A 19,847-nucleotide genomic window follows, 5' to 3' on the forward strand; every position below is an offset into this window, starting at 1 on the left:
TCTTAGTAACTGCAACAGATGTATAGCAGAACAGAAAGAGGTAAATAACTCAAATATTTAAATACATTTTGTATATATTGATAATACTTGGCCTTGAAGAGAGAAAATAATAAGCCAAACCAGAAGGTTCTAAGTCAGATTCTAAAAAAAGCAATACTAAATTCTTCAACAAGCTCAAATATCTGACTCCGTATTGCTCCCTTGGTTAGAAGCAACATCATGATGGTGGTCAGACTCAAGCAGCTACAGCAGTATATCCTTCCTCAACACATCACAGGAAAAAACAGATCACAATTATTTTTGGACTGGATGCTGCCAAAGCAGTTGCCGTTGCTTCCAGACATACCCCTTGCCAAAGGTCACCAGCCACTGAGGAGCCTGCAGGATACGTGCTCCTCATCCATGGCAGCTCACAGCCTGGTGTGCTAATGGAAAATGCCATCATCTTCCTTTTGCCTCCACACTTTGATATGCAATCTATAATGCTGTAAGGGTGACTGCAAGGCCCTTTCCACTAGTGTGACCACCATGGATCTGGGGAGGGAAGACATTTCACTGCCATGGCCAAATCCAGCTGAACTGCCCAATTGGAGTCCAGAGGCACATGCAGCCAAATGAAACATCTCACAGCAGTACCAAAGTCACTGCTGAAGGAATGGAGCTGCCATGAAAGTTTTAATGGATGGTTTATGGCTCAAATGATTTGGAGTGTTTTTTGTTTTGTTTTTTTGTTTGTTTGTTTTTTGTTTTTTTTTTTAAATGTGCCATGCTTTCCCTTCGAAAATCATAGTAAGAATTCACGTGACTTCAGAACCAGGCCAAAGCCAAACACCTTTGAGACCATGTCCTTCACACACGCTGAACAGGGCAGGGGAGGGAGAGGAATAGTGTTTTTCATTTAGCATGGCTGTGTAAGTGCCAGTTTTCTAGCAGGATTTTCTCACTAAAGCATCTTTACAGAGCCAAGCTTGCTCTCCCTTTTTTATTTTTTTTATGATTTTTTTTATTTTTATTTTTTTAAATGTGACTGTTTTGGCCTGCAGAAGTAGTTACTGGACTGCTCTTTTGCAACTTGGCTGTAGCCAGTGTCTCTAGGTGATCACAAAAGCGTACGCTGTTTTGCAATAACTCCCATCTCAATGCGCAGTTCCAGAGCGGCCCTCTCACAGAGCAGCTCAGGAGTTTCCTTCATGAATTGTATCCCTGCCAGTTGCTGATCTCCCCACAGCAGCACAAGCCAGACTTTCTTACAGGCTGTTAATATTTTCCACGCCAGTCTCCAGTGCCAAGTTCTCCCACAGCTCACTACAAGTTTCCCGATGAGATGGGTTTTTCACAGCCCATGCAAGGGACTCTCACAGGCTGCTCAGGCCAGGCCTCTGCTGCCCTGCCAACACCTGTTGTGTGTGCCCCCTCCGAGGGAAGGTCCATGCAACAAGGTGGGGCTCAGTCTCACATACAGAAGCATAATCCTGAGTGAAGCCTGAGATTCCAGTAGGCGGATGCCAACATCACCAGAATCAAAGTGTGGCCTGCTTGGGCCCACAGCCATTGCTCCTCCAGCACAAGGGCAGTAGGTTTCCTCCTGGGTTTCCCAGGGAAAACAGGCACAGTGCCACCAGCAGCTGGGAAGGCAGCTGGGCTTGGCTCCAGGCAAGTAGTGGTGATTAAGCTGTGCCAGGCCCAGAGGAGTCTGGGGAACGCAGTGACTCAGAAGCACACCTCTGGCTCTGTCCTTCCCCAGGCATGGAGGGTGGCTGGCTGCAGCCCATGTGCTGACTGGATGTTCACCCCCATCGTGTCTGCATCCCCAAGTCCCTCACCTTGCACATCCAGTCCACAGGGAATGTCCCTACCCTTGGTGAAGCCACATGGGGAGCTCAGAGCTGCCCTAGCCAAGGGATCTCTCTGGTTAAAAACTGACCTGTCAGGAGCAAGGAGACAACAGAAATGGGGCCCATGCTGGCCAGGGAACAGAGAGAAGGAAGAGTGTGTCTGAGAGAAAAACAGGCCCCATATTGCACTGGTCTTGTGGTGCTCAGAAGGATGTCCTGCAAGGACCATATAGCTGCAGACACAAGGGTCAAGTGGTATGAGTCACTTCAGTCCACTCATTTTTACTGTAAAACAGAAAAAAATAACCCCACTTCTGTTTTTGGAAGCTGTGTTATTATTTTCTTGGCAAGACTGGACAAAGCAGGGATCTGCCTGGCTACAGGTGGGGGGAAGTAACCAGGGGCAGATGCAGGAACCAAAGGGGACAAAGAGCTGTGCGCCAGCCACCTCTGCATTGTCCTGCAGCAGTCTCCAGTACAATGTGTCCACAGCAGGCAGGAACATCCCCAGGAAGGGCACAAGTTTTGATGACAGTGCTTTTGATGTAAAGCTTCAAGCTCTGTGTCCTAGAAGATGATACAAGGATCTACACTTTTTCCCCCCCTCACATACTAGATTCTTAACCCTAAAAAGATCACAGAAAAGCATGCACAAGACAAGTACACAAAAATCCTGAGCTAACACTGTGAAACATAGCATTTTAAAATTAGCCTTGAAATTTTTTAGGTGGATCAGCTTCCAGTTCTGACTTGCAGCAGTGCGACCGCTTGATTTAGTGACACCACATTCCAAATAAATGCTTCAGAAAAAACTGCAGCATATATTCCCCTCATTCCTCTGCTAGTAGACAGTGTGTTCATTTTTAATAAAAGCATCGAGGAAGAGAAGCACATCATGATGAAAGCAGCAGATTTGCACCACTACACATGCCTTTTCCTAAGACACTACCATCCTTCTCTGTCCTTGGCCCAGGTGCACTGGTCTGTGTGTACTCACTTTGCTCCCTGTGTGTCCAAGCCAGGACTACAGGGGTCCACTACATATCAGCATGTAGTGGGGAAAAAAATGTGGTCCTGATACTGTAAAGATCACCTCTCCTAAACAAAAGTAGCTGAAAAGTATCCAGGAGGTAGTGCATACAGTTTGTTGCATATTTCCAAAAGTGTTTATATCTCTTTCTGTATTGCAGAGCAGTCTAATCAACACAGAGCTTTTTCCTGTTCTGCTGCAGGCTGCTTGGTTCAGCAGTTCCCACAATACCATGAGTGTCAGTTTATCTTTGCTAGCTAGAACTCTCTCAGTCTCCTGCCATTTACCCTCCTTGCACAGATCTTTCCCAGACAGCTACTATTTTCCATGCAGCAGAAGCAGCCAGTCTCTGAAGCATACTGTAATTTTTCCCAGTACCATTGTCTCTTTGTACACTGCTGCGTTGGACGGGCATAGCTTCTCCCAGCTTACTAATTTCTCTCCAGTCTTCTAGACATCATCTCACATAATTTTATCATGATTTTACTGTCCATTCACTTGCCAAACTACTTGTAGCTTTTTTTTTTTTTTTTTAAGTTTCCTCTGAGTAGCTCCTCAGAGATTCTATGCTTTGGTTCTGTACACGCCTCTCAGCATCAAGTTTTTTTCTTTTGTATTCTACCAGCCAAATACTATCCATATAAAGCAATGTAAAATACACCATTAGAAGGTCTCCTCACCATAGTGTTCCCAGTTATTTTAGCTTTAGGCTTCTATCCTGGGTTATTATAATATTTTTGTAAGTTCACTTTTCCAAGATGAAGTCCAAAAATATCTGATCTGATAGGCTCTGGTAGAACATTGCAAATATACGTCCACAAAGCTCAAGAGAGTCTGCATGATTTACAGCTTTTGTGTCCTATTTATTGCAAAGTTTAGAAGTGCCGGGATCTAAGTATTTAACCCATCTGCTTTTTCTAATTCAGTTGACAGGTCTTTTTTGGCAGAGATCTGCTGCCTTCTCAGTGCAAAAGAGCTAAAGACTAGTACTTTGAACAATTGAAAGTTACTAGCATCCACAGAAATCACATTACTCACCACTTAAAGATACTTCAGAAATAGAATGTGGTAGCAATGGCTTGGGTCCAGGCAACATTTCTTTCAAGCCCCTAAAGAAAGATGTGCTAGCATGAAGATGGAACAATGGCTGGAGTTGAGAAGTAGTAACATTACCTAGACTGTTCCACAGAAAGTTTTACAAGACCTTGAGCTAAATGCAGCACCAGAAGCAACGCTGATGCCTTGGAGTGGTGTGGTGTCAAGACAATTAACACTGTTGGTGGTTTCCAAAATGCTCTGCATGAAGCCACATGAGTGCATCACTTCTAGCTTTGCTAGGCAAGAACTGCACACTGCATCTCCCAAACTCTCCGGGTGCTGAGCTCTTCAGATCACATTTAGATGAGATGATTTAATGAGATCCATATATTTAGTTAATGACTGTAAGTTGTTCCTGCTCATGAAGCATGAATTGAAAAAGCCAGGCAGTAGAGGTGGCAGAAGGAATGAATTTACTCAGGAATAAAGGTTTTTTAATGAAGCAAAATGAGGAAGGTGGAGATATCATGCCATTTTGTGAGGAGACCCAAATGTAGGACAGAGGTCTGTGCAAATGGCAACATCTTCATTTCAGAGCTATTAGAGTTCTTGTCTTTGAAGGTAGGATGCACACAAGACCTATAATATATTTCAGTATCAAGTAACAAAAACTATTAAACTCCATTAACAAGCAATCTCTGGAGTGAAAAAGATTCAGTATCAGGTTATGGCCAAGGATTTTATTGGAATGTAGAAATATTGAGGAGCATTTTAAAATCTTGATTAATTTTTTAAACCCTAAGTGTGGATTTTATTTCTTTTGGCATATGAAGTTTGCACCTCTGAATAGGTAATATGACATATTTATGTGTGAGATTATCAATTACTGTGTGATGAGTGATTAAATTTATATGTTCAAAACTTGATTGACTTTCACTGACTGTTTTCCATTTAAAGAAACCCCTGCTTATATGGAAAGCATAAATTATCAACCCATTCTTAAAAGGTAATGATTGCAGAATAATAATTTATAATAGAAACATTAATATCAATTATTCTGCCTTTAAGAACGCTTCCCACAAAGATTATACATTCTGTTAATTGTTACTGTATTTTTTTTTTCAAAGATTCAAGTATTAGCACATATGAAAGGGGCAAAATCTCTCTATAGCCTCATCTAGCAACACTTCCAACAAAGCATAGTTTACTCACTTTGAAATGTTACCACTAGCTACACTAAATTCAACACACTGTTGGTTACCTTCCAGTAACTCTTCTGGAACTGGAGCAAGACCAGCGAGAGACTCCAGCAAAGGACTTTGGACAGGAAAAATGCAACAGAAAGTCCCAGAGAATGAACTAAATCCTTCATTTTTGGAGCAATAGGTAAGAGGTGCGTATATAGACATTCCACTAGGGCTTCTTGGTGTTTAGACTGAAAAAATACTTTGGGTCAACCAGATGATTATCACAGAGTGTTCTGAGCACTAAGAGAGCAGTGGAGTTTTCTCCAAAGACACGAGAGACCTAAGACAAACCAAGACTCCTTCTGAAGGGAAGAGTTCAAAGGCACTGTCATCTCAGTAGGTTTAGTCAGTCATATCCAATTCATGGCCTCCAGGCCACATGCAGCCCAGCATGGATTGCCATGCTGCCCACTTCCTGCCCCACGCCATCATGGTGGCAGCCAGCACACACCCATCACTCAGCAACAACCAAATACTGGTGTGCTATTAACCCTATCTGGACTGAATCCAGAACAAGGAGCGGGAACAGTGCTGTACTAACTCAAGTTATGGCAAATCATTTTATGCATTTAGATACAGTGGCTAAACACAGTCCTGCGTACAGCAAAAAAATGCAGCTGTACTTTCCGTTATGATAAAGGAATTTGAGAACATGTTTCAAGATTGCCAAAAAATTATCAATTTTTTGTATATTTGCAACTCCACTTTCAGTCAACAGTAAATACGTTACCTCCAAGTTTTCAAATGAAACGTATAGAGTTGCAATTACTCATCTCAAAAATCTGATTGTGTCTCTCTAACGGACTTTTAGAAGCCCTATTTTACCAGATAAATATCCCTCCCTTAACAGTCACACCTTATTCATGTCATTACTGTTTGGCAGTATGTAAATTTGTGAACAACTGTTTTCAAGGATGAAGTACAGGAAGAGTAAAATTTCAAGAATCTGACAAACACCTTGAGAATTCATTAAGAATTGCAACCACTGTCATCAGACCAGACTGATTTGCTAGTTTCACAGAAACAAGTTCAAATATCTCACTAGTTTTATAGCTTTGTTGCTCTCATTTGTTGTTTAAATAAAAAAAATGTTATCAATTAAGATGTTTTGTTACTTATATGTATCAACTAAATTATATCTTTTATGAGGAGGGCTCCAGAAGTAATGCCCCCTATTTTCTTGTGTTGGCCCACAACATCAGAGGCAGATGCTGGTGGTATGGTAGTAGAGGTTGAACCTTCCCACCAATACTCCACTACATTTTGTTGTTATGTGACAGATGGCAGCAGAGGGGCAGTCTGACAAAATGGCATCCGACATGGAAGTGCATATGAAGCAAAGTGCCACTGAATTACTCCACATGGGAAAAATGGCACTCACTGACATTCATCAACACCTGCAGAACACTGAAGGAGACCAAACAGTGGATGTGAGCACAGTGAGGTTGTGGGTGGTGCATTTCAACACTGACAACAGGGGGTCACCTCTGTTGGGTTTGATGAGTGTGGTATGCAGGCTCTTGTTCACTGCAAACAAAAATGCAGAGCTAATGATTGTGACTATGCTGAAAAATAGATTTTTGTAGCTGAGAATTTGCTCTATCAAACAGTGTTACTGTCCTCATCGTATCTGTTGTAGTTTCCATGGAAATAAATAGGAGGTGTTACTTTTGGAGCAATCAACATATACATACCCCAAGACAATTCCTCTTCACTCTATGCAGGCAGGCAAGCCAAAACGCTGGACACTCATGGTCTTACTCATTTTGATGTCTCACGAGTGAGATTTTCCTCAGTCTCAATCCTGACAATTTTGAATGAAAGACTGAATACAAGAGCCACTCAGACAAGATTTGCCATATTCCCTATCTATAAAGAGCCCTAAACGATTGCACAAGAGGCCTTGTGAGTATCACATGGATCTTAATTGGAACTCTCACGTGATCTCCACCAACATTTTCACAGCAGAAGCCCTTGGCAGGGAAGAAGATGACAGCAGAGAAGGCCTGGCCAGCCATTGTCTATCAAAAAAATATGTGTGTGTGTGTCTCAGAACACGGAGTAAAATATCTCACCTCTGTGTACCAGAAATCCACATTATCTGTTGCTCCCATCTCCCTCTCACCATCATTCTCTTCCTTCAGTGCTGTCACAAGAGTAAAAATTTAGGTCTTAGAGAAGGTAGCAAATGATCCAAGGCTGCTGGGAAGTTGATCTTGCAGAAAGCCTTCTCAGGTAACAGAAAGAGCCACAGCAGAGCAGGATGGGCTACACAGCTTGGAAAACCTAAGTACATCCACATTCTCAAATGACCTAAATGCCTATAAATTACCACAGGCAAAGCCTGTGGCCATTATTTAGACCCTCTCCAAATAAAGCTGTCCTTGACTTAAAGGAGGAAGTGTTCCGTGGTGAACGGAAGGTATCTAAGAGGAGAATAATCACCCTTGGCTTGTTATGATCACATCAGACACTAACTTGGCAAGTACGCTCAGCTAGTTTTCGCAATAGAAAAGTACGGCCAAAATCCATATTGGCTTAAGAAATTAGTATGTTCACATAAAAAAAGAGCTGACCTAAACTCAATCATGATATTTACTGATATTTGCAAAAAAAAAAAAAAAGAATAACAAAAATTCTTTTGTATGTCTCTGCACTTTAACACTCACTGTAGAGACTGCAGTTATAGGTTCTCTGGAAATGCAAATTAGACAACAGTGCCTGATTTTGCCTGGCACAAAGAAGGGAAGCGCTAAAATATTTTGTGATGGGTCTGAGCCAGAAGTCTAGAAGACTAGATTTAAAGCTAGAGGTTTAGATAGATATCTAAAAGAAAAATTATTGTCACAGATTTCTTACCCCCACCGAATTTAGGACATACTCCTGACAACTGATATTCTCTTGAGATTTTCCACCTCCCACTTTCCATTGAGTTTGTACAAAAACACTACTTCATTCTGTGGCTAGTTTTGAAAACTTGCATAAGAAATGTGAGATCAAACCACAAAGTTTGGATGGTGATGTGCACTTTTGTGAGTTTGTGGGGGGTATTAGAATCCCAACTGCTCTACTTTGAATAACTCCCAGTAGGTGTGAACTGAGAAATAAAATAAAGCATGCCTGTTAACACTGAAACAAACCCTGACCCAAGGTATATTCAACAAAATATCGGGGAGAAGGAGACGGAAGGTGAATTAGGCCTGTTTTCCTCTTTGGACTACATAGCAGATACATATCTATTCCATCCCTAAATACTTGCAAATTGATGTCCATCCATTTCGTAATGGTTTTCTAGCTCTGCCCTGTACTTTTACGCCAACATACATATTTCTATTCAAGAGATCATTACTATTATTTTAAAACAGATGGTTTGAACATAATCCACATAAATAGTAGATTGGCACTGCCAGTCATGATGGCATGTGTAGAAAAGAGCTGGCGGATATGACAATATTTAAAGATTAGCAGTCTGGGACACCAAAAAAAAAAAAAAATGACAGTCTCTTGCCACTGAACCTAATGCTTGTGCTACGGCATTCAAATAAAGCCACAGCAGTCAACACGCCAAGAGACTGGATAAACTTGCTATTTAAAAAAAAAGTTTTGCTGTAGGTACGTACAAAAACAGCAGGGGGTGGCATAGACTCCCCTGTATTAAGGAGGTACAAAACTCACACTCATTCCTGTCCTTTTGCTGGGATCAACAGATGGAGGGCTCATAACAATCTGTTCTCTGACCACTTCTGTGAACATGCCAGACATGGCTTTGGCTTTTTCTCCAGGACACTAGGAAGCTACCATTAATATGAAATATATAATTGTTTAAAATTACCTATAATCACTGTCCAGTTGAACCTGTGAAAACAGTGCATATTTTAGAAGCACTTCTAGTGTATGCATGCCCTACAGCTGACCCTACCACAGCTGTAACTATCTTAAGTTGCAGCTGATGGGAGGAATGCAACATCCCTCCAAGCTGGAAATCGTGCCCTTGACACTTCATCAAAATACCCACTTAATAGCCCACATCTCTGCTGTTTGGCCAGTTTATTCCCTCCGCTTGGGTTGCCATGCTGACTCATCTCTCACACCTAATTTTGTGCATATTAAGGTTGTGTAACACAATGGAAAACATAACAAAATAAGAGGGTAGCAAGGTCTTCAGCCACACAGACTGAGGATCCACTTAAATGTAATAGCAGATGGCACAGAAATAAAGAAAACAATCTGCTTACCCTTAGAAGGCCTCAAATAGGTAAGGCTCTCCAGTGAAATGCCTAGGCCTCCACTGCAACCCTTAAATAAGGTCTGGGAAGGGGTGGATCCTGGCTCCACCCCTTCCAGTCACTAAGGTGTGTTGCATGCACCTGAGCTCCCCTGGGTTGGCCCTGCCATCCCACCAGGTGCTCAATCACTGCTTCAAACCTTGACTTAACATTTCCACTACACACCACCCCTTCACAGCATGAACTAGTGATTGAGCAGGTTAAAAGCAGGTTACCCTTTCCGTTACGGTAATCTAGTACACTGTCACGCTTTGTACAATTGTCCATCGTGATGTGGATGACAAAATATGAGACAATTGATTAGTTGTTCATGGTTGAAGACTGTATTCCTTTGTGGGCCAGTACTGGATGGTTTTTCTGGAGCCACACAGTTGTTTGGACTAGGGAAGGTTGAGCTCATGTTCCATCAGTCCCATATAGTCCATCACCAGGTGTCATGCTGATCTCATGGTGGCACTGGAGCATCTTGATGTCATGTTGTTTCTCCTGGAGATCCTGTAGGCTAAAAGAGGCTCACAGGGAGTAGTATAGATGTTTCAGAGGCACAAGAAGGGGTAGATTCACCCTCCACAGCAAGATACAGGCCACATTTCTGTCCTGGGTCAACACTTTGACTTGCACTGGGGCATGTCCTGGCTGCCTGTACCACACCCTTTGGCCCGATATCTGAGACTGTATAACTACATCAGGTACTGAACGGGACGGGTCCTGATTTGCCATAGGGACATGATTACAGTCCCCTTAGTGATGAAAACTGGAGTGTTGACCATGATGTCTGCAGGCCATGTACCTATTACTGGAGGGTATATATACCAGCATATATATATACATACATATATATAATAGATACATTACGTATATTATAGTATCTATATAAATAATATGTATAATATAGAAGTATAATACCAATTTCCCACCTCCAATACTCTCCCAAAGGTGCAAATAGGCCATACTACTTTGGTCCTACTTGCACCTTCCAAGGCCATTCTGTTTTATGGGTAACAGGTTCTAGGTTATCAGGGGCAGGGGGCAGAAGATTATTTTCATTGCCACTTTGGGGTCTTCTCCAATTGCTGGTGCCCATAATTTGGATCCTAAGCAGGGATGCACATGTCATCTGCAATATCTTCAGGGCACTGGATCTGCCACCTCTAGGTCTTTCATTCAGGTCACACACCACTAGGTTATGACAACATGTAGGTGAGTACACATATCCTTGCAGGAGGACCTGAAAGGTCCACTGCCTGCCTCCCCGTGTTAATGCAAACTGATCTTGTGATTCTTCATGGATGGGAATACTGAAGAATGCATTCACCAAGTCTAGGACACAATGGTAAGTTTCTATCTCTGTACTCAATGTGTCCATCACAGAGGCAATATTGGGTACAGATGCGTGAATGGCCAGTGTGACCTTAGTCAATTTTCTGTAATCCACTGTCATTCTCTATGTGCTGTCCGACTTCTGTACTGGCCATATAAGGGAATTATATGAGCAATGTGCAGGTCTTGTGATCCCTGCTTTTTCCTAGTGCGTACACCATTCTAGAGATTTCCTCTTGCCCCCCTGGAAGTCTATACTGTTTAGTATTAGTAATCTGGAACAGATTGGGCAAGTAAATTGGCTCATGTTTTGCATGGCCTCTTAATATCGCCTGCACCGCCCATATACTAACATATCTCTCTCTCAGTCTGAACTCTCCTACAGTTATCTGGAGAGTTAGACCCCATAATATGTCTATGCCCAGTATACACTCTGGGACTGGGGTAATAGACACCTTACACTCCCAAGGTGGGAGACACCCAACTCTCAGCTTCAAACATGTCTGGGTTACGGGGATGGTCTGCCCCCCAAACCAGCCAATCTTCACCCTATCTCCCTGAAATTTAGTCAGATCATAATATAATCAAGGTTTCTGCACCCATGTCCACTAACACCATCACTCTCTGTATATTCTTCTGGGACCAAAAAGATAGTCAATTCGACTTAGGGCTTCCAATCCTGTCTAGAGGCCCTAGTTGCAGAGAGGCAGACATCCCCCAACACACAAGTAGTTGTGCAATAGCCAATTATTTTTCCTCAGATGGCTCTGGCATAGTGGCCCAAATCACTTGAGGATGCCTTTTCCTTTTGTTGGGAACTATAAAATCTTCTAGGTTCCACACTTTTTTGCAAAGTGTTCAATTATTCTTACCCCTGATTTTCTGGAGGTGTTTTGAAATTTTTGATTTTCCTCCAGCTGCTTCCATAGATGGAGGAGAACATGATTGGGCTGGTGACCAACTTTTGCAAATTGAACTCCAGCCTGGATCAAATCATTGAATATCTTTTTTTGGGAACCTGTATGGGTCCCGACTGAGATGTCTGTGGGGTGGGCTTCTTAGTTTTAGTTATGGGAAGGACCTCAGCCCCTTCCAATGTCCTAATATTGCGCCTGGACTTCTGGTGCTCTGTTTCCCCCAGATTGGCCACCAACTGGGCAGCTTGTTGGACGATGGCCTCCAAGGCTACCAGGGGATTTAGTAGAGACACTAAATTGCCATACTGGTGTGGAGGCACCTGTTGTAAAATGAGATCTCTCATCCTTGTTGAAAACTTAACTAGGTCTGGACTTTCAAATATGTCATCATAGATTACTTCCCTCATTCCCAGTTCTCTGATATAATTTTGAAGTTCCTCCATCGAAGACCATAAGCCGGTATTTATAGGAACATCACTTTTATTTGGCCATGTGATTCTACACACAGCCATTAACCACTGGATTAATGAATGGTTCTCTTCATTTGCCTGAGGGCAGGGTGAGTAGTGATGGACACCAGCTTTGAAATTTCAGGTCCATTCACTATAACTTTCTTCACACCCATATCCCACAAGCTGAGCAGGCACACTGGCACTCTCTCTCGTGGTTTTTGCCTAGAACATTCTAGCAGATCCATGAGTTCAGCATCCATGTACAGGCATGCCATTACCTGTAAGCTGGTGTGGACAGGGGGCCACTCATCAGGTGGCAACCCTACAGGTCTATCTTAGACTTTTTTGGGGGTGGCTATGGTTGGTATTATCTCTAGAGGATATGGGGTTCTCAGATCCTCTAGGCGGGCTTTCATCTTATGAATTTTCTTTTTGGATTTAACCAGGATCCAAAGATCCTGTTGACCTGGGTCCTTCTCCTCCACTAATGGTATGGATCTTAATTTCAGAGGGGAAATGCCAGTTGAAGATAGGGCACTCTGCCCTATCATAAATGTAATTTTGTTTTCCAATTGCTTGATATAAACTTTTAAAAGCTCATTTTCTTCCTACTCTTTCTGCTGTTGTTAGGAAAGTTTGATCTAATTTATTCAAAAATTCTGCCATCTTAGAAGGAGATTTGATAATGATGCCGTAGTCCCTTATAGGCCCCCATTCTTCAGTAATCTGAGCAACACTCAGCCATGGGGAACCCAGGAATTCCAGGGTTTCCCCCAGGAGTTCTCTCTTTGGAGTATTAGGAGTCCCAGTGACCAACCAATGCATTGTTCCTTTAAGGTAATCCATTTTAAGTATGTATACTGCTGTCTTTCCTTGCCTGACTCACCAAGTGTAACATGAGGGAACGTGTAACAAAATGGCAGGGTAGCAAGGTCTTAAGCCACAGAGTGCAAGGATCTGCTTAGATATAACAGCAAAAAGCACGGAAATAAAGGAAAGAACCTGCTTCCCTCTGGAAGGCCTCAGGTACACAGCAATTGCCAGAGAGATGGCCTTGCCTCCAGTGCCAGCCCATAAATTAGATCTGAGAAGGGGTGGATCCTGGCTCCACCCCTTCCAGTCACATAGGTGCATTGCATGCACCTGAGCTCTGCTCTCCTACGAGGTGCTCAATCACTGTTTCAAGCCTTGACTTAGCATTTACACTACAGGCTGGCACGTTAATTCAGATAGTTCTCTTGGGTTCATCTTGCTTGAAGGTTTGTTCAGCCTTCTTGATCAACCTAGGTCCAGCCTTCTCTTAGCTACAAGAGCATCTAGGACCTGGTCACATTTGTCAATGGGTAGTGGAAGCATGTCCTTCTTATTGTTTCGACACACAGGTCCTCACTTTGTCCCTAAGGGCAGCATTTTCACTAAGGTCAGTAAGAGGAGAATGGAGACCCATGCAACACACCATAAATTCTAAGAAATGGTGAAAAACAGCAAGGCTGTCAATGTGACTTCCATTGCTGGTTAAAGGGAGTGGATAATGTGCTAGTTCAAACAACAGAAGCTAATAAAGGACGCATTTTGAATTTTGGTATCTAGTTGAAAGACAGAAAGCTTCAAGGATATGGCAAACCCTTTGAGGGTGTACACGTGATGCACACTCACAAGTCATGAAGTCTGCCTGCCATGCTTGTTTAACCACATGACACTTTAGTAGAGCAGCCAGCCACATGTTCAAAGAGCCACTGCTGCCTTCCTGGCCACACACCAAAATGCCTCAAGGGTACAGAGGGGAATTATCCACAACCCAAGGGAAAAAAAAATAGAGAGAGAGAGAGATTGGTATATTGGTTGAAGACTTAGCATGCAGATTCCATTACAGCATATATGCAATGCAGACCATTACAGCATATATGGAGATGTAAAAATTTCTTGTGCAAGCTGTAACACGCCACTTAAAACATCTTCAAACTATCAAAGTCAGAGATGATTTGATAGAACCTCACAAATCCCATAATCTACTGTAAGTAGTAGCTAAGACTTTGGCTTCACCCATGTGTCTGCAACTGGGGAAGAAGCAGGAGGATAATTTATCCAAGTCTGGGGTAATGAAGTGTTAACAAAAACCATATGAAGTTATTACTACAACCACAGGCCGCAGAATGTGAAGGAAGGAGGATCTCAGGAGACCTACCTATTTTCAGTCATCTCCTGCTTCATAGTTCACAAAAGGTGTTCAGCAAAACAGGAGGCAAGCAGAAGAAATTAAGTGATTCATTAGGCCTAATGAACAATGCTGATCATATCATCTCTAAAATACAGTCAGCTGATGTTGATATATACATACTTTAACTCATTCTTCCCAACTTTATTAGGTACATATGTCTACAGCAGACACAAATGAAACATTCTACAACTAGGCTGCAAGCCAAAAGCTAATTTATTCTTTAATGTGGTAGTGATTACTTGGTGGTTCCTTGAGCAGAGATGACAGGTCTGAGCTAATGGAGTTGTACTGTAAGTTAATATAAATCATGACAGAGCAATTAATTACAGAAACCACTGCAAATCCCTTTGTTAGTTTTCCCCATCACCAGAAGGATTTAATAATGTTCATTTTGCTAAGTTCCAGTGACATTTACAAGTCTTAAACCATTTTTAATCAAATCAATATCTCTGGCTGCTAAATTTAGTTGTGCTTTGCTAGCAAGTCCTGGAATGCATCGATACTAATGTTTCCTACCTTCTGTTCAAGTAAATCGTACTGAAGCCCCATACTTCCTCTTCATTTGTTTACACTGAGTAATTGGGATTTTTTTTTTTTTAAGCAACACAAGAAGTAAGTGCATCCAAAAGACTTAGGAGACAGCAAGCTAGACAGATATACAAATGTCAGTGCTTACAATGCATATCATGTAGTTGAAAAATTTAAGGAAATTTTCTTAATTGGCTGAAAGTGCTCCAAACCAAAGAACTGGAGATTTCTTGGAAACTGGGATGCTCAAACAGAGCTGTGGTTAAGCCTTCATGGTTAATAGAAGATAGAGGGCACACAGATCTCTTCCTGTCCCTGTATGCTCTTGGATCTGTTACTCAAGTGTCCAAAATACTTGAACGACAGCAAATTTCCATTTATCTCAGCATGAGTTGAACACATACCTAAATACCTTTGAGGACTGTGGGTGGTGATCTCACACATTGTTTTGCATGGGAGAGTCATGTTTTCTTTGTATCTCACATTTATAGCTATAGTCTAGGGATAATCATACTCCCTCGGTTTGTCATATCCACTTAGATTGTAAGTCCTTTGAGGCATATGTTGTCTATAAATATATGTGCATACTATGCCTAATGAAAAGCGAGTTCTGAGGCCAGCTGGACTACAAGGAAATTAGCAGAAATATCAATAACAATAGTGCATGCTTATATTCAGTAATCTTCTCCAGACAAGTACAACATGGGATATTTGCAAAGCGGTTTGACAAATACTATTACGAACACCTGGAGTAATTAGGTCCAGTCTGTATTTTCCTGAAATTGTTTTAGTTTTGAAATGGACTTTCCTAGGAGCAGGATTGGAACCATTATCTTCTAGTATGACTTCTTTTTTTTTTTTTTTAATGTTTAAGTACTTCTATTGCCATCAAACCCAAAATAATTTTTATAAGTTTCTGAATTGTTCAGAAAACACATTTAATTTTCCTCTGCAAAGAATACAATGCAAAAATTTACAAATTCTGGGTTGTTATTTTGCTCTATCCTTAACAGAAACAACAACAAAATCTGGAGCAGTTGGACATTCTGCTGCATTAGATTAGTATCTTTTTTTTTCATACCTAATGAATACATGTACGACAATGACTCTCAGATCTCTGACATTCTCAAGGGACTGCACATAGGTCACTGACTCAGAACACCAGCATATCAGTGCAGAATAATAATAATAATAATAAAAACAAGAAGTAAAACTTCAAAGTCAATGCTAGTTGCAAGGTTTCCTCTTTAGAAACCTTGTAGCAAGTTCTACACTATTTACTTCATTTCAAGTACTTATTTAATTAATTTTGCTGAGATTCAGCAATAATGTAGTAATACAGTTCCTTGGTCTATGACCTGCATGCTGTTCCCCATAGATGGGAAAGAATCATTGTTGCTTTTTTATTTTTCATTTTTCTGCAAGCATAAAACAAAACAGTAAGTTCTAAAGAAGAATGAGAGAGAAAAAAGAAAAATCTAAACTTTAAAAATAGAATTACTTCCATTGAGGTTCAAAGGTTGAGCTGAGCCAGAGTTCCTCATCTTCGCTTTCCATTAATGTTGGGTCTTTGTGTAAATAGTATAGATTGGTAACTACAGTTTCATTTCTTTTGTTCTTCCTCTGGACAATTGCTTTCTATTTTACCTCAGATGACACCGAGTCGTTGTGACTGAGGCCCCCAAGACCTTGCTGTGATTCTGTAATGACATAAATTCCCCACTTTCCCAGAGTGCACTAAGACATCAGGCTTTTATGTCTTGAGCTGCTGCATTAAGTCCTAATGGAAAATTTCTCTCCCAACTTAAGAACTACCTTACCCCCCATGAATAAACAATGTCAGCATATGGATCAAGAATGACCTCTGATACATTTGTCTTTAATAGAGGAATCACTGCAAAAATTGAATTTCTTTCACCCTCAAGCAAAAAGGTCTTCTCTGTGCAGAATTAAACACATACAAAACATAAGATATATTCAAATGCGGTACTGCAAATAGAGGCATTTCATTTAATATGCAGCTATGCTGGAGGCTTAGACCAATCTGAGATTCAATTTGTATTATAATTCTAAAAATAATAATTCTCTAATGAGAATATTTGAGTGTAAGTGTACAGACATAAAATTCATTCTAGAAAAAAAAATGACCAAACACAATTTGTTTTTCTGTGGGAAGCAGGAATTTGGGAGCTTAAAGGAATCTCAAAATAAAGAAAAATCTAAAGGAAATCGTAAGCTGTCCTTTTTTGAAATCTGGTTAGCTGACTGCGTGTTTTCTTTAGTGAACACTGAAGGACGTCTGAGAAGGGAATGTCTTCCCTTATGTAGAAGGACAATATGCATGGCATGAGCATGCCTTTGCTATTGCAGGTATGGAAAAGTGATGTTCAGCATGTTGCTGGCTAAACACAATCTAACTTCTGCTAATTTTGATCCATGTTACCATGTCCATGTTAATTATGAACAGTACTCCTCCAAATCCACCCTAAAACTAGTACGAATCCTGGACTGAATTAGCTAACTTCGTATCTCTCTCAGTTTTTAAAGATGTTACGATTTGTCTACAGTGTACAGGACTGCCTATTGTCCAAGTTAGTGTTGCATGTACTAAGGGATAACTATTAACAGACTCACTATTTGGTTATTAGCTATTGCAAGATAATGGTTTTTAGTTTTCTAATGCTAAAAATTGTTACTGTTGTTGCCATTGTTTCCTCTTCGGTAAGGAAAAATGTGGAAAAAAAAATTGTAATCCAAATACTATAATCTATTCATAGTCTGCTTCCTTTTTTTTCTGGATGGAAAACAGACAAAAAACAAAAATTACTTCATCTTCTGGATGTAAATAGTTACCATAAATGACATGAAATACTTTGTCCATCTGAGCAGCCATTTTTTTTCCTTACCACAACCTATCAACAATTTGTAAAAAAAATAAAAATAAAAAAGAGTAATTACTTCTGAATTATTAAAGTAGTAACAAAGGCTCGTATGCTTTAGCTGCTTTTCTAGGATCTGGCCCTCAAAATACTGTGGAGTAAAGTCTCAGGCATTACTGCAAATTATTTATATTGTATCTTCCGTGTCTAATAATAACTTCTATTTTAATTCAGACTTTATTCATGTGATAAGAAAACATATCTATGCTAAAAGAAGAAAATGCAAGGTGTGCTATTTTAACAAAACTTAGTAACATATCCAGGTTTTACATGTGGCCACTCCCCAGAGCAGTATTCTCAATTCAACACTGAATTTTTAAGCTAAATATTTAACTTGATAGAGTTAAAGGATATGTATGTATGAGTTAGCACAGGAGGTAGAGAGAGATTTGCTTTATCCTCTGTATAAGAAGAAATGCATTAACTGGCTTTCAAGATGCTCTCAGGACAAAATGCTGTTTTCCAACAGTATGGGTTTTTTCTTGCCCCAATGTTTTTTTCTGGGAAGATGCATGATCAAAGCCCTTCTCTTTTCTCACCCTATGCATAAGCTGCAATAGAGCAGGTGGTTTCACAGAGAAAGACATCCTGCCACTTCCACAGATGTTTTGTTTCTAAACACAAGGAATAATCTGTATGGCTGTTCTTCCAGTGGCAGAATCTTACTGACATTGCTGCACAGGTACACCAAAGAACACAGCTGGGCACCTGGTCCTTGCTGTCACTGACCTCCACAAGTATTCCCCCTCCCTGCCTCCTCAGGCTCCTGCCCCAGTCAGTGGGAACTCTCTGCTCCCTACTGGAGTCCTGGCTCATCTCTTGCTCACTCCAGCAGCATCATTTGCAGGAAAACGGGAAAAAAAGAGTTTGTGGTTGCTCAACAACCCTGAGTAAGCCACTTTTTCTCAACTGCCTGAGCATGCTGAGCAGAGCACAGCCTTGGGTGCCACTGAGGACTCTGGTCTATAAATATTGCAAAGTAATTGTGGAAGACTTCATCAGTGTAAAAAAAAAAAAAGAGAGATAAAAGCATTAGCATACAGACCAGATATCAGCCAAATAAACTCAGAGTATATTCATGAACGATTCATACAGCCACATCTGGGGTGAAATCAGCAGCCAACACAGCATGTATCTGTAAGGAAAAAGCAGTATTACCTGACTTCTTTTTTCCTTCCTTGTTTCTTGAAGTGTATTTACTTTTTGTACTGCTTCTTTGAACAGAATAGTAGCTGATTTGGGTAGCAACATACTGAGAAGTATTTTGAAGGTGTTAATTTTTCTACTGGCTTCATTATTCAATACTTATCTGGGTTGTATAATTAAGAAAAAAATTAAAAAAAAAAAAACAAGTTCTCTATTTACATTTCCAGAGTAACAACAGCACAATCTGTATTTGAATTTAACTTCTGTTTCAGCAATTCCCAGATACCATATCTTCCCACTCTTCCAAGGGAAGCTATCAGATTTATCAAGTTGTTAGCCTTATTTTCTAGATGGTGCTTGGATACCATAGGAATGGGAGCAAAATGGCCATTTACATGCCTTTGAGTTCTTTGTGGTAATATCTGTCATTTACCTTGTATTTTTACAGCACAGAGTGCAGTGGGCTCCCAGCCTGAGGCCACCCAGGTCCAAGCAGATAAGTTCATAACAGGCAACCAGTGTATGTTTGTCAGGAAACCCCTCCTCTTGAAGTGACAACTCTCCCTGAAATCCAAAGGGATCAAAGTTGGCATGCAGCTCCAGCTGGCTTCACTGCAAACAGCAGGGTTGTGTACAGATGCTCCATAAGAGAGAGGTCTTTGCAAAAATACATCCATATGCTCACCATGCAACAGTGAACACATACCCTACTGAAGACAATCTTACAGGAGGAAAGGTACAGTGCTTCATTACTCCAGACTGAAGAAATCATGAGAAACTTTCTGCAGAAGCACTCACCACAATATGGGATTATGAGTTAAACTGATACAAATCTGATTCAAAGCCCATTTGAGTAATGGGAAAGACACCCTTTTACTTCAGCACACTTCG

At 41.0% G+C, this 19,847-nt stretch overlaps 1 long non-coding RNA gene across 1 annotated transcript; it reads right to left on the reverse strand.

Moving 5' to 3' along the window:
• LOC110392428 lies at positions 1,106-9,424 on the reverse strand. The gene is made up of 4 exons (XR_002434356.1): positions 9,386-9,424; positions 7,226-7,296; positions 3,904-3,974; positions 1,106-2,402 (listed from the first exon to the last, which is right to left on the reverse strand). It is a non-coding gene; the product is annotated as an uncharacterized LOC110392428 (long non-coding RNA).

The sequence above is a fragment of the Numida meleagris genome, chromosome 1 (assembly GCF_002078875.1).
Source record: "Numida meleagris isolate 19003 breed g44 Domestic line chromosome 1, NumMel1.0, whole genome shotgun sequence".
In the NCBI taxonomy this organism is placed as follows: Eukaryota; Metazoa; Chordata; class Aves; order Galliformes; family Numididae; genus Numida; species Numida meleagris.